This window comes from Acomys russatus, chromosome 3 (assembly GCF_903995435.1).
Source record: "Acomys russatus chromosome 3, mAcoRus1.1, whole genome shotgun sequence".
Lineage (NCBI taxonomy): Eukaryota > Metazoa > Chordata > Mammalia > Rodentia > Muridae > Acomys > Acomys russatus.
The window spans coordinates 1930127-1945862 of NC_067139.1; positions in this window are offsets into that span (position 1 = coordinate 1930127).

Below are 15736 nucleotides of genomic sequence, written 5' to 3' on the forward strand. Positions count from 1 at the left end.
TAGCATCTTCAACAAATGGTGCTGGTCTAACTGGATGTCTGCATTTAGAAAAATGCAATTAGACCCCTATTTTTCACCATGCACAAAACTCAAGTCCAAGTGGATTAAAGACCTCAACTTAAAACCAGAGATATTAATTCAGTTATAAAGAACTCAAGAAATTAAACACCACAAAACAAAACAACCTAATTGTGAAATGGGCCTAAGAACTAAACAGAGAATTCTCAGCTGAGGACTATCAAATGGCTGAGAAACACTTAAAGGAATGCTCGACCTCTTTAGTCATCAGAGAAATGCAAATCAAAACGACACTGAGATTCCATCTTACACCCATCAGAATGGCTAAGATAAAAAACTCAAGTGACACCACATGTTGGCGAGGATGTGGAGAGAGAGGAACACTCTTTCATTGCTGGTGGGAATGCAAACTAGTACAACCGCTTTGGAAAGCTATCTGGTGCTTTCTCAGAAAAATGGAAATAGGGCTTCCTCAAGACCCAGCTATCCCACTCCTTGGAATATATTCAGAAAATGTCCTACCACACAACAGGGACATATGCTCAACCATGTTCATAGCTGCTTTATTCATAATAGCCAGAACATGGAAACAGCCTCAGTGTCCCTCAGTAGAAGAATGGACTAAGAAACGGTGGTACATTTATACTATGGAATACTACTCAGCTATTAAAAACCAGGAAATCCAGAAATTTGTGGACAAATGAATTGAACTAGAAATTATCATAATGAGTGAGTTCACCCAGAGGCAAAAAGAGACAAACGGTATATATTCACTTATATCGAGACACTAGTCCAAGGGATACATCCCATGGAAAACTTTACTTACCAGGAAAATGGGTCAGAGAAGAGGACATACTATTGACACTTTAGGTGAGAGAAGCATGGAAGAATGGGGAAATAGAAGGATCCCCAGGGTCCTGGAAACCTACAAGAAGAACTTTATGACAGGCGAATCTGGGTCCTGGGGTCCTCCTCAAACTAAGGTACCAGCCAAAGAGAATATAGGCAGTAAACTTCGAACCCCTACCCCAACCTAGCCGATGAGCAGGATATTCTCCACCATTGAGTGGAAAGTGAGATCTGACTCTCACACGAACTCTGGTGCTCCTTTCTGACCACGTCCCCTGGATGGGGGAGCCTGGCGGCACTCAGAGGAAGGATAGCAAGTTACCAAGAAGAGACTCGATACTCTAAGAGCATATATAGGGGGAGGAGGTCTCCCTCAATCACAGACATAGGGGAGGGGAGAAGGGGGGAAGTAGGAGGGAGGGAGGAATAGGAGGATACAAGGGAAGGGCTAACAATTGAGATGTAATATGAATAAATTAATTAAAAAATGAAAAAAAAAAGAGTTATAGGTTCTATGTTAATGAGTCAACAAAATACCATCTAATGTTATTGAGAAAATACAAAAGAAGAACAAAAAACCAGAAAATATTGTCCATAAAAGTGAGACTACACTTTAATCCCAGCACTGGAAAGGCAGAGGCAGGTGGATCTCTATGAGTTCAATGGCAAACTTGGTCTACATAGTGAGTTTTAGGACAGCCAGAGCTATACAGTGAGACCCTCTCAAAACAAACAAACAAATAAACAAACAAAAAAGTGAGATTTTATTAAAAAAATATAGAAAATAATTTTAAAATATTGAATTTAAAATATATCAGTATAAATTTGTAATAAAATAAAGACAATTTAAGGGAAAAGGAGAGATATCAACATTAATATATGACTACTCTTAATCTCAGTCATCCAGTAGTTGCTTGCTAGGAATCTGTTCACATAGAGTAGAACACAGATAAGCAACCTGCATTCCCCATCAAATGCCCACCTCAACTTAGTCATCCTGCAGCAGCTTTCCAGGAACCCTACCTCCCTTTGGCTCTTCTAGATCCCAAGCCCATCCTCACTGGAGTCCTTGTAGACCACTCACTCACTTGGTGTGGAAACACAGATAAGAAACCTACACCTATCAGCAACTCCCCCATCCTTGTCATCCTACAAAGGCCTCACCTCACTTTGAGACTCTCTAGGCCTTAGACTTCTCCCTACAAGGGAATCTCTAGCCGGCATACTTAGCATAGAGACCAAGGGCCCTTGCACCCTTCAAACATCACCAGAACCCTGCCAGCTACACTAGGCTAGGAATTTCCCACTGTTCTATCCAGTCCTAAGAATCAAGACTAGTCCTCATTGGCATGGGAACTTGTTCCAAGATCCTTGACAAAACCTCCAAAAGCACCAGACTTCAGCTGCCAAGCAGAAGACCCTGTAGAGAGTCTGAAGCTCCAAATATAAGACAATTAGAGGAACTCCACACCCAAACTCTGGTATGAATTAGCCCCCTCCTGAACACTGTAATCGCTTCTGCTGAAAGAAGAAAGAAGACCTGCACAACAAAAGAAAGGAAACCAGCAATGAATAAAACAATTCCAGCCACCTAAACCACAACACATAACAAGAACATGAATTGTCAAAATAACATCTCCACCAAAACATACAAATACCACAGTAATAGTACTAATGATAATGACCTGGAAGAACTCTCAGATAGAGAATTCAAAAGAATGATGATTATTATTGCCATGTTCAAAAAACTCAAAGAAGACAAAGAGATTATTGAAATAAGGATATGATTCCAAGACTTGAAAATAGAGTTTGAGGGGGATCCAAGATGGCAGTGAGCAGTGTGGACCATGTTTGCAGGCTCCAGTGAACAATTCAGGGAATTGCACAGATTTCTGAGCCAGGAACACTGAGGTCCCCACACCATGGCAGCAGGAGTGCACCATGGTTCGGAGGGACCAGGGTGCGAAGGACCTTTGTGCCCCTGCACATGGGAGGAGGGCGGATTTTCACAGATCAGAGCAGCAGCGGTAGAGGCAGCAGCAACAGCGGCAACAGCGGCGGTGGCTGAGGTTGCAGCTCAGAGCCTTCCAGTGGAAGCGATTGGTGTGGTGGCCGGTGGGAGTTGCGGCGGGAGAGGGGACTCTGGGAAGGATTTGGGTCACGTGGTGCCTTGGGACCCAGACTGGACTCGCCAGACAGTTCGGCCACAGAGTCCTGGGTTCTGGCTCAGGTCAGCAAACAATTCTGCCCAAGGCACTAACTCAGTGCAGCCACAACTCCCCTGCTGTGGCACAGGCTGGCACACCCTAGACACCACCTCAGCTCAGCGGCAGCTCCCCTGCGGTGATGCAGTCTGGGCAGAGCGCTTGGTTCCACCAGCCGCGCTGGCTCAGCGCACCCGCAGTTCTCCTGTTGTGACACAAGCTGGGCAGAGCGCTCAGTTCCACCGGCTCTAAGACTCTGGATGGACACAGAGTGCAGTTTGAATCCAGAATTCCTGGCTGAGCTTGACGGACATTTCGGGCCCTGAGTCAATAACTGACCACAGCACGCACTTTGGGCCAAAAGGCCCTAGCTGAGCTTGGTGCAAAGTCCCAGCCCAAAAATTCTGGCTGTACCCTGTGTGCATTTTGGTCCCAGAATCCCTAGCTGAGCTCAGCAGACGGTTCAGGCCCTGAGAATCTAGCTGAATTCGGCCCATGCTTTGGGCCCAGTGTTACTGGCTGGACTTGGCAGGGGACACAGAAGGCTGTGGATACCTTGGCCTGACCCAACGCTCATTCAGAGACCCAGAAAGATTGCAGGACCCACAGCACAGTGGAGCTGAGGATTACTGGCTGTGAGAGCCCAAAACAACAGGGCTAACCTCCAAACATCCACACCAGTGAAGCATTGGAGCTTCCAGCCTAGGGAAATCGTGAGAAAACAAGAAAATCTATCATCAGACTCCCCTCCATCCAACTCTGGAAGCTACCCAACAAAAACAAAGACGGCAAGATGTCTAAAGGACAGCGAAAAAGCATACGCAAAAAAACCCGAAACAATATGGCGTTTTCCAGTTTCCAGCTATCCCAAAGAAAACAACCCAGAGAACTCAAATACAACGGAAATACAAGAAAATGACCTCAAATCCTTAGTAATGAGGACGATAAAGGAGGAAACAAATAGAATTCGTAATCAAATGCAGGAAGACGCAGCCAAACAGGTGAGAGACATAAAAGAAGCACATAGAGTAGAACTGGAAAAATTGCAGGAAAATGCAAACAACCAGATGAAAGAAAGAAATAAAACAAAAAATAAATAAATAAATAAAAAATAAAAATAAAAATAAAAAAATAAAAATAAAAATAAATAAAACGGTTCAAGCTCTGAAGACCTATAAAGAGGCAATGGAAGAAACTCAGGAATATACAAACAATCAGATGAAATAAATCAAAAAATTAGTTAAAGATATGAAAATGAAAATGGATTCAATGATAAACACACAGACAGAAGAAAAACAAAAACCTGAGACCTCAGAGAAGAAGGTGAGGAACACAGAGGTGAGCTTTTCTAACAGAATCCAAGAGATGTAAGAATGAATTTCAGGTCTAGAAGATACAATCACAGATCTTGAAGCAACCATTAAAGAAAGTGCCAAATCTGGAAAACTGACAAAAAATATCCAAGAGATTAAGGACACCATGAAAAGAAGGAATTTGAGGATAATAGGCATTGAAGAAAGAGAAGATATCAGACTCCAAGGCCCAGAAACTATTCTCAACAAAATCATAGGAGAAAATTTCCCCAATCGAAAGAAAGAGATGCCTATAAACATACAACAGGCCAACAGAACACCAAATAGAATTGACCAGAAAGGAAAAACTGCCCGCCACATAATAATCAAAACACAAAACATACAGAACAAAGAAAAAATATTAAAAGCTGCAAGGGAAAAGGGCCAACTAACATTTAATGGCAAACCTATCAGAATTACACCCGACTTCTCAGCAGAGACCATAAAAGCCAGAAGGGCCTGGACAGAGATCCTGCAAACCCTAAGAGACCACAGATGCCAGGCCAGACTACTTTACCCAGCAAAACTATCAATAACCATTGATGGAGAAAACAAAATATTCCATGACAAAAACAAATTCAAATAGTACCTATCCACAAATCCAGCTTTACAGAAGGTGCTAGAAGGAAAACTCCATCCCAAAGGGTCAAGCTAGAACCAAAACTACTCAGGAAATAGATAACTATCCCATGGCAAAAACACAACTACACAAACACTCCACTGGAAACAACGTCAAAATTAAGACTCTTAACAGTCACTGGTCATTAATATCTCTCAACATCAATGGTCTCAATTCTCCAATAAAAAGACACAGACTAACTGAATGGGTGCATAAACAAGATACAACATTCTTCTGCATTCAAGAAACACCCATAATGATAAGCATTACCTAAGGGTAAAAGGTTGGAAAAAAATATTCCAAGTGTATGGTCACAAGACGCAAGCAGGCGTAGCCATTTTAGTATTGAACAAAATAGACTTTCAACCAAAATTAATGAAAAGGGATGAGGAAGGACACTTCATACTCATCAAAGGTAAAGTCAAACAAGATGACATCACAATTCTGAACATCTATGCTCCCAATACAAGGGCACCCACATTTGTAAAAGATCTGCTGAAAAACCTTAAACCACACATCGATCCCCACACAATAATAGTGAGAGACTTCAACACCCCACTCTCACTGAAGGATAAGTCATTGAAACAGAAACTAAGCCGAGAAATAACATCATTAACCAAAGCCATGGGTCAAATGGATCTAACAGATATCTATAGAACCTTTCACCCAAACAAGAAAGAATATACCTTCTTCTCTGCACCCTATGGAGCCTTCTCCAAAATTGATCACATCGTAGGTCACAACGCAAGCCTCAATAGAGACTAGAGGATTGAAATAACACCTTGTATCCAATCAGATCACGGTGCTCTTAGGCTGCAATTCAACAACAACAAAAATAACAAAAAACCTACACATACGTGGAAACTAAACAATTCTCTGCTAAATGACACCTTGGTCAGGGAAGAAATACAGAAAGAAATCAAGGAGTTTCTGAAATTCAATGAAAATGAAGGAAAAACATACCCAAATTTGTGGGATACATTGAAAGCAGTGCTAAGAGGAAAATTCATAGCACTAAGTGCCTTTAAAAAGAAATTGGAAACATCGCACATAAGTATCTTAATGACACAACTGGAAGCCCTTAAAAAAAAAAAAGAAGCAAATGTCTGGAAATAATCAAACTCAGGGCTGAAATTAACAAATTAGAAACTAAGAAAACAATGCAAAGAATCAACAAAACCAAGAGCTGGTTCTTTGAGAAAATCAACAAGATAGATAGACCGTTAGCCAAACTAACTAAAAGGCAGACAGACAGTAATGAAATCAACATTATCAGAAATGAAAAGGGAGACATGACAACAGACACTGAAGAAATACAAAGAATCATAAGATCCTACTTTGAAGGCATATATGCTACAAAATTTGAAAATCTAAGGGAAATTGACAGGTTTTTTTTTTATCAATTTCACTTCCCAAAGTTGAGTAAAGAACAGATAAACAAGCTAAATAATCCCATTTCCCCTACAGAAATAGAAGCAATCATTGATAGTCTCCCAACCAGACAAAGCCCAGAGCCAGATGGTTTCAGTGCAGAATTCTACCAGACCTTCAAGGGCAAGATAATACAGATACTCTTCAAGCTACTCCAAAAGATAGAAATGGATGGAACATTACCAAATTCATTCTATGAGGCCATAGTCACATTGATACCTAAACCTCACAAAGACTCAAAAAAGAAAGAGAATTTCAGACCAATTTCTCTCATGAGCATCGATGCAAAAATACTAAATAAAATACTTGCAAAACAAATACAAGAACACATCAAAGATATCATTCATCATGACCAAGTAGGCTTCAACCAGGCATGCAGGGATGGTTTAATGTGCGGAAATCCATCAATAATCCGCCATATAAACAAACTGAAAATAAAAAACCACATGATCATCTCTTTAGATGCTGAGAAAGCATTTGATAAAATCCAACACCCATTCATGTTTAAAGTTTTAGAGAGATCGGGGATACAAGGCACATTCCTCAACATAATAAAGGCTATATACATCAAGTCAATAGCCAAAATCAAAGTAAATGGTGAGATACTCAAGGAAATTCCTCTAAAATCAGGAACAAGGCAAGGCTGCCCACTCTTTCCATATCTCTTCAATATAGTACTCGAAGGTCTAGCCAGAGCAATAAGACAACAAAAGGAGATCAAGGGTATCCAAATGGGAAAGGAGGAAGTCAAATTATCCCTATCTGCAGATGATAGGATAGTGTACATAAGTGACCCTCAAAATTCCACCAGAGAACTCCTACAGCTGATAAACACCTTCAGCAAATTGGCTGGATACAAAATTAACTCAAAAAAGTCTGTAGCCTTTCTATACACAAATGACAAGCTTGCAGAGGAAGAAATGAGGAAAACTACGCCCTTCACATTAGCCACAAGCAATATAAAATATCTAGGAGTTACTCTAACTAAGCAAGTGAAGGACTTGTTTGAAAAAATTTTCAAAACTCTGAAGAAAAAGATTGAAGATGACCTGAGAAGATGGCATGATCTTCCTTGCTCATGGATCGGGAGAATTAACATAGTAAAAATGGCCATCCTACCAAAAGCAATCTACAGATTCAATGCAATCCCTATCAAAATACCTACACAATTTTTTAAAGACATTGACAGTTCAATTCTGAACTTCATATGGAAAAACAAAACACCCAGAATAGCTAAAACAATCTTGTACAATAAAAGGTGCTCCTGAGGAATCTCCATACCTGATTTCAAACTGTACTATAAAGCAATAGTAGTTAAAACAGCATGGTACTGGCACAGCAACAGGCTGGTTGGTCAGTGGAATCGAATCGAAGACCCAGATATGAATCCACACACATCACATATGGTCACTTGATTTTTGACACAGAAGCCAAATCCATTCAATGGAAAAAGGATAGCATCTTCAACAAATGGTGCTGGTCTAACTGGAGGTCTAGGTGTAAAAAATGCAACTGGACCCATATTTGTCACCTTGCACAAAACTCAAATCCAAGTGGATTAAAGACCTCAACATAAAACCAGAGACACTATGTCAGTTAGAAGAAAAAGTGGGGAAGAGCCTGGAACATATTGGCACAGGAGACAACTTCCTGAACAGAACACCAATGGCCCAGGCCTTAATGTCAGCCATTAATAAATGGGACCTCATGAGACTGAGAAGCTTCTGTAAGGCAGGAGACACTGTCAAGAGAACAAAGCGACAGCCTACAGACTGGGAAAAGATCTTCACCAATCCTACATCTGACAATAGTCTAATATCCAAAATATATAAAAAACGCAAGAAATTAAACACCACCAAACCAGATAACCCAATTGAGAAATGGGGCTTGGAACTAAACAGAGAATTCTCAACAGAGGAATATCAAATGGCTGAGAAACACTTAAAGAAATCCTCAACCTCCTTAGTCATCAGGGAAATGCAAATCAAAACAACCCTGAGATTCCATCTTACACCCATCAGAATGGCTAAGATAAAATATTCAAGCAACACCATATGCTAGCGAGGATGTGGGGAGCGAGGAACACTCCTCCATTGCTGGTAGGAATGCAAACTAGTACAGCCACTTTGGAAATCTATCTGGTGCTATCTCAGAAAAATGGAATAGGGCTTCCTCAAGACCCAGCTATTCCACTCCTTGGAATATACCCAGAAGACGTTCCAGGACACAACAAGAAAATTTGCTCAACCATGTTCAAAGCAGCCTTATTCATAATAGCCAGAACATGGAAACAGCCTAAGTGTCCATCAGTAGAAGAGTGGATAAAGAAACTGTGGTACATATACACTATGGAATACTACTCAGCTATTAAAAACAAAGAATTGCCGAAATTTGTGGAGAAATTGATTGAGCTAGAAATGATCATAATGAGTGAGTTAACCCAGAAGCAGAAAGACTCAAATGGTATATACTCACTTATATCTGCATACTAGCCCAAGGGGCATGTCCCACGAAAGCCTTCACTTACCAGGAAACTGGGACAGAGGGGAGAACATCCTATTGGGACTCTAGATGAGAGAAGCATGGGAGAATAGCAAAGTAGAAGGATCCAGAGGGTCCTAGAAACCTACAAGTAGAACATTATGATAGGCAGATTTGGGCCCAGGGGTCCCACTCAAACTAAGGCACCAGCCAAGGACAATACAGGTGGTAAACTTTAAACCCCTACCCAGATCTAGGCAATGGTCAGAATATTCTCCACAGTTGAGTGGAGAGTGGAATATGACTTTCTCACATACTCTGGTGCCCCACATTTGACTATGTCCCCTGGAGGGGGAGACCTGGTGGCACTCAGAGGAAGGACAGCAGGTTGCCAAGAAGAGACTTGATACCCTTTGAGCATATACAGGGGGAGGTAATCCTCCTCAGGAACAGTCATAGAGGAGTGGAATAATGGGAAAATGGGAGAGTGGAAGAATGGGAGGATACAAGGGATGGGATAACCATTGAGATATAACAAGAATAAATTAATAAAAAAATTTTTAAAAAGAAAATAGAGTTTGAATTTTTGAAAAAAAACTCTGAGGGCTGCAAATAATACACTCAGTAAGTAAATTTAAAAACACAATGGAAAATTTCACTAACATAATAGATCATGTCAAAAACAGAGAGACTGACTCTGACATGAACTCTGGTGCTCCATATTTGACCACTTCCCCTTGGTCGGCAGGCCTGGTGGCACTCAGAGAAGGAATAAGCAGGCTACCAAGAAGAATCTTGATAAACTATGGCCATATAGTGTGGGAGGAGGTTCCCCTATGTCATAGACTTAAGGGAGGGGAATAGAGTGAAAGCGGGAGGGAGGGAGGAATGGGAGGATACAAGTAAGGGGATGGCAATTGAGTTGTAATCTAAATAAATTATTAAAATTTTAAAAAACAGAGTCAGAGATGGAAGATAGAATAGAATAACTGGATCACTCAGTAAAAATTAATGAAAAGTTTAAGAATAATGTGAACATGAGAGAGTTTGGCAACACCATAAACAAGCTAACTTCTGAACTATAGATGTATAAGAACACAATAGCAAAGGACCAGAGAGTTCATAGCTCACTTAAAATAATAGAAAAGAATTTCCTAAAATATAGAAAGAGATGCCCATCCAGTTACAAAAGCTACAAAACACCAAATACACAAGATCAGAAAAGGAATTCTCACTGACAATTCTAGATAATACATTAAATATGAACAAATTTTAAAGGTACTGAAAGCTAAAAGAGAAAAAAGTCACATTACTTACAAAGTGAGGCCTATCAAAATAACACAGGGTTACTCTTTAAAAAACAAAGAAAAATGGTTCACAAAAATGTTCAAGTCTTGAAAGACTACAACTGTCAACACAGGATATTATACCCAGTAAAACTATCTTTTAAAGTTTAAGGGCACATGGCTGGACCAATTGCTAAAATGTTATACTTCCAGAGGTCCTGAGATTCATTACCAGAACCCAAATAGTGGCTCAAAACCATCTGTAATTACAGTTCTAGGACAGTGGTTCTTAACCTTGCTAATGTTATGACCCTTTAATATGTTGTGGTGATTCCCAAACATGAAATTATTTTCATTGCTACTTCATAACTGTAATTTTGCTACTGTTATGAATCATAATGGAAGTATCTATGTTTTCCTATGGGCTCAGACAACTCCTATGCAATCAAAGTGTTACAATGCACAGGTTGAGAACCACTGTTCTAGGGGATCTAAGGCCCTTTCCACACCTCCAAGGGTGGCACCAGTCATGCATGTGATGCATAGACTTACATTCCAGCAAAACAGCTATTAACAAAAAATAAAATAAAATAATAATAATACATTGAAGGAGAAATAAAAACTCCTCACGAAAAAATAGCTTAAATGAAAGAATAAGTATAAAGTTAGCTCCAAAAATGATACTAGAAAGAATGCTTCAGTCTCAAGAGAATGGTGGTTAAGCACACCCAAAAGATAATAATGGAAAAATAATAAAAAGAGATGTAACCAAATAAGACAGGACAAAGAGCCACAGAATCAACAAAATGACAGGAATCAATACATATTGTTCAATGATAACTCTAAATATTCCCAAATAAAAAGATATAGGCTAATAGATTGGATTAGAAAACAGAATGCACATATCTCCTACATTCAAGAAAAATACCTCATCATCAGTGACAGACATTTCTTTAGCGGTAAAAATGTGTGTTCCTACTAAACGGAATGATGAAAGAAACAGATTTCACTATTCTAATAGCTCACCAAGAAGATAGCAAGACAAAACTGGTGAAAAGCAATAATAAGGAACATTTTATAGGCATTGAAGAAAAAAAACTCATCAACAGATTATTATGGTCCTAAACATCCATGCACCAAACACCAAGGCACACAATTTCATACAGACAAACACTATTAGATGTAAAAATACAGATTGACCATAACACAATAATCTTGGATGACTTTAATACCTCATTCTTACTAATAGTCACATACCATCTTGGGGAAAATATTAACAAAACAGAAAATTTGGAGGTAAATGATATCAGAAATCAAATGGACCTACAAAACACCCTTACCCAAACACTAAAGAATGAATGCTATTCTCAGCATTCCGTCGAATTTTTCCAAAATAGGCTTCATATAGGACCAAACACAAAACAAATCTCAACAAATAAAAAAAAAAAAAAAACTGAAATCATGTCCTGCATTCTGTCTTATCAAAAAGGAATAAAGCTGAGCATCAACATCAATTGAAATGATAGAAAGCATACACTGTTGAATCAAAACTGGGTGAAGGAAGGAAGCAAGAAAGAAACTTAAAAATTGCCAAGGTTAAATGAAAATGAAAACAAACATACCAAAACACAAGGGACATTATAAAGTCAGTCCTGCCAGTGAAATGTATTGATTAAGTGCCTATATTCATAAATATTGTCTTTCCAATAAAGTAAATTGCACCTGAGAACCTTAGAAAAATAATAACAAACACAACCAAAACAAACAAACTAGACAGGAGCTCTAAATATTCCCTTTAGCCATCCCTTTACCGGCATGCCAACCATCTGCCTAATTCCAGAACCACAGCCTAAGGATGTGCTTTGTTCAAGAACTACCTTTACTGTGCAAGTCATTTCCTCCCATTCCCACTGCCATCCTTCCTTCCCCCTACATCTTCTCCACACCCACAGGCCTAGATCAATACCCACAGCCCAAGAATGAAGTTTTTTCATGAACCACCTTTGCCTGGTAAGTTGTTTCTTCTCTTTGTCATCCTTCATTTTATTTCTTGCCATGCCCACATCTCCAAGGCTGGCTACAGATCCATGGCCTTCAAAACCAACATATTTATGAGCCATCCTTGACTGGTGAGCTTCTTTTTGCCTCTTCCATTCTTCCTTCCACCTGGTGTCATTTCTGAACTGACAAGACAGATCTAGACCCATGGTTTGGGAGCCAGCTTGGCTTGGTCCAATTAAATAGACAGGTCATATACCATCTTTACCTGAAGTAGCTCCAGTAATGTACTGCACACTGCTAGGATTCTGCTTTAGTCTACCTACCTGTGATGTTATTGCCTACCTGCCATGGGGGCGTGACCCTGCCCAGGGCTATACAAAAGGACAGTTCTACCTTCCCCCTCCCTCTTACCACTCTCTTTCTTACTCTTCTTCTCTCACTCCCTCTATTCCTCTCTCTCTCTCTCTCTCTCTCTCTCTCTCTCTCTCTCTCTCTCTCTCTCTCTCTCTTTCTCTCTCAGGTACCCCTCCCCCTTTTCCTTCTCCCCAATGCTCATTTAATAAACTTCATATAACCTAATATCTTCTCTTATTATCTTATTCTCATACATAAAACACATGAACCACCTTTGCCTCGTAAGGTGGCACAATCTAAGGCCAGCAAGATTTTCACATCATACACACAACCAAAGAACGACATCTACATGTCCAAGTCCAATTGCAAAACAAAAACAACATTAATGATGAAGACAGCCTGTCTCTCATCAAGCCCACTAGTCCTATAGACGTGTTCTCTAACAAGAACTACCTAGATGAAATCCAGGATATTGAATTTAAAAGAACAAGCACAAGTTTAGTTAAAGAATTTAAAGAAGACATGAATAAACACCTCACAGAACTCCGAGAGGTTAACAATAAATGCTTGAAAGTTATCCAATAAAATATAAATATAAATATACAGCTGATGAAAATAATTCAGGATTTGAAAACTGAATTCAGTAAGAAGATGGAAGCACTGAAGATAATACAAGTTGAAATAAAGATGGAATGGAAAAACTCAGTATCCTAATTAGAAAACTCAAGGGGAACATTGCAAGTAGAGTGGGTAGAGCTGAAGATAGAAACCAGGACTTGAAGATCTGACCAAATAAGCAAAGACTATGTAAATGTGTGTGTGTGTGTGTGTGTGTGTGTGTGTGTGTGTGTGTGTGTGTGTGTGTGTACAGGAAAGGAACATGGGATAAATATAAAATGACACCAAAAGATGAAATCTTCTAATTACAGGCATAGAGGAGGGAAAATTCCAGGTCACAATTCCAGGCATAGACCAAATCTTCAACAAGATCATTGTTACAGGATATTTGATTGTTGTACATAGAAAACCTAACTGACAGGTGCAGTTAATTGTGTCCAGAAGAAATGTAGTCTGAGTGTGCCTCTAAAAGCCTCCACAGATAAGGAAGATAAAGAATGAAAAGTTCCTATTTTAAGGCAAGTTGCTCAGGAGAGGTCTTATGCTCTTTGCTCTATGACCAGAGGCAAAGTCAGCTGGGTGGCCTCAAGCTATTCCGTGTAAAGATGGAATGTTTCAGCCCCTACTGACTTGACTTGGAGACACACATACACACACAAACACACACACACACACACACACACATATACACACAAACACACTATGATGGTGACATGGTTCAGCCAGCCAAGAGTGTAGAGGGAGGAGCCAGATACTTTTTTTATATGCAACTGGACCTTTGATAGGGCGTGCTTTCTCTCTCTCTCTCTCTCTCTCTCTCTCTCTCTCTCTCTCTCTCTCTCTCTCTGTTCTTTTGGCTTGGAAGCAAATTTTTGGAAGGAGCTCTGGGTAAGACATAGAGATCCTCTTTTTGGGCTTGCAGGAATAACAGAGAAGCAGCTGGCAGGACACAAGTAAAACAGAATTCTAGGAAAGAGAGCTAAGGAGCCCTCATGGGTGGGAGGAGCTCAAGAGAAGGGCAGATTGGCTAGGTAGAATGCCAGAGATGGAAAAAACGTTTTAAGAGCTAGTAGTTTGGTTGTGAAATCAGGCATATAAATAGATATATTGTATATAGATCAAAAAATGAAGTTACCTCACTGAGGTAGCAGATTTTTACCTCAGTTTAAACCTCCTGTGTCTTTATTGGTATAAATAGTAGATAATTTAAACAGTTACAGATCATATAAGAAAACAACTCAAACTAAGGAAAAACATACTCAGATACAAGATACACACAGAGCAACAAATAGACAAAACTTGGAAAGAAACTTTCCAATAAATATCACAGTTGAAGCAAAAATATGCAGAACAAAGGAAATATTAAAAGCAGCAAGAGAAAATAAGCAGGTCATAAATAATGGAAAGCCATCAGAATAACCAGTGCCTCAACAGAAACATTAAAGCCAGAGAAGCCGGGACCAATACACTCCAAGTACAAAAAGAATCACAATTGTGAGCCTAGACTACTGTACCCAGCAAAACTATCCACAACAGCTGAAGGAAAAGGAAAAGCATTCCATGATTCACACTCTGAAAGAACTCATACGGTTGTGGGGTATCCACCAGGCAAGATTTCTCAGGCATGAATTTAAGCCAATGAAAAGTCTTTATTAGCCAGCTGGCAACTTTATTGGGTGTTCATGATGCCAGTGTAGCCCCAAGCCTTTCTTGGGATAAACTTTTAAGAACAAAAAATCAATATTCTAGGTTGACATACTTTGCTTAATAAGAACAGTTAACCAGGAGCAGAACTACAAAGAAGCAAAAAGCAAGGTTAGACCATTTAGAGAGTGCCTTAAGTTTTATTGCTATGAATAGATGCCATGGCCATAACAATTCTTATTAAAACATTTTTTTAAAACACATTTAATTAGGGACTGGCTTACAGTTCAGAGGTTTAGCCCATTATCGTTACTGCAGGAAGCATGGTGGCATGCAGGCAGTCATGGCACTGAAGAGGCAGCTGAGAGTTCCACATCTAGATAAACAGGCAACAGGAAGACGCAGTGACACACTTCTTTGAACAACTCCACACCAACACTAACAAGTGACACTCACTCACTATGAGTTTTTGGCGGGGTGTTTTATTTCAAGCCACAGCAGAGACTTTCACAGAACTATTGACTTTGATGGGTTTGGTCTCTGTTTTTATTTTGGCAGGTGGTACTGTCTATGTGCTGGGTTTTATAGCCTTATTGGTAGTCACTTCCATCATGGAGTCAGTTGTGGTAAGATTTGGGGGCATACTGAGGTCTGGAGCCTGTTACAGTATTGAGGAGACCAACCTTAAGTAGAATCTTGGAAACAAAATTTCAGACTGAAGACAGGAATAAACACAAGCAGCAGACTCTAGAAAGAAAGCAAATGAAATTATAATTAATGAAACACAAACCACAACTAAGAGCACACACCAGAAAAAAATGACTGTAATGTTCAAACACCTTCTAATAATAACTCTTATTAATGCCTCAACATTCTAAT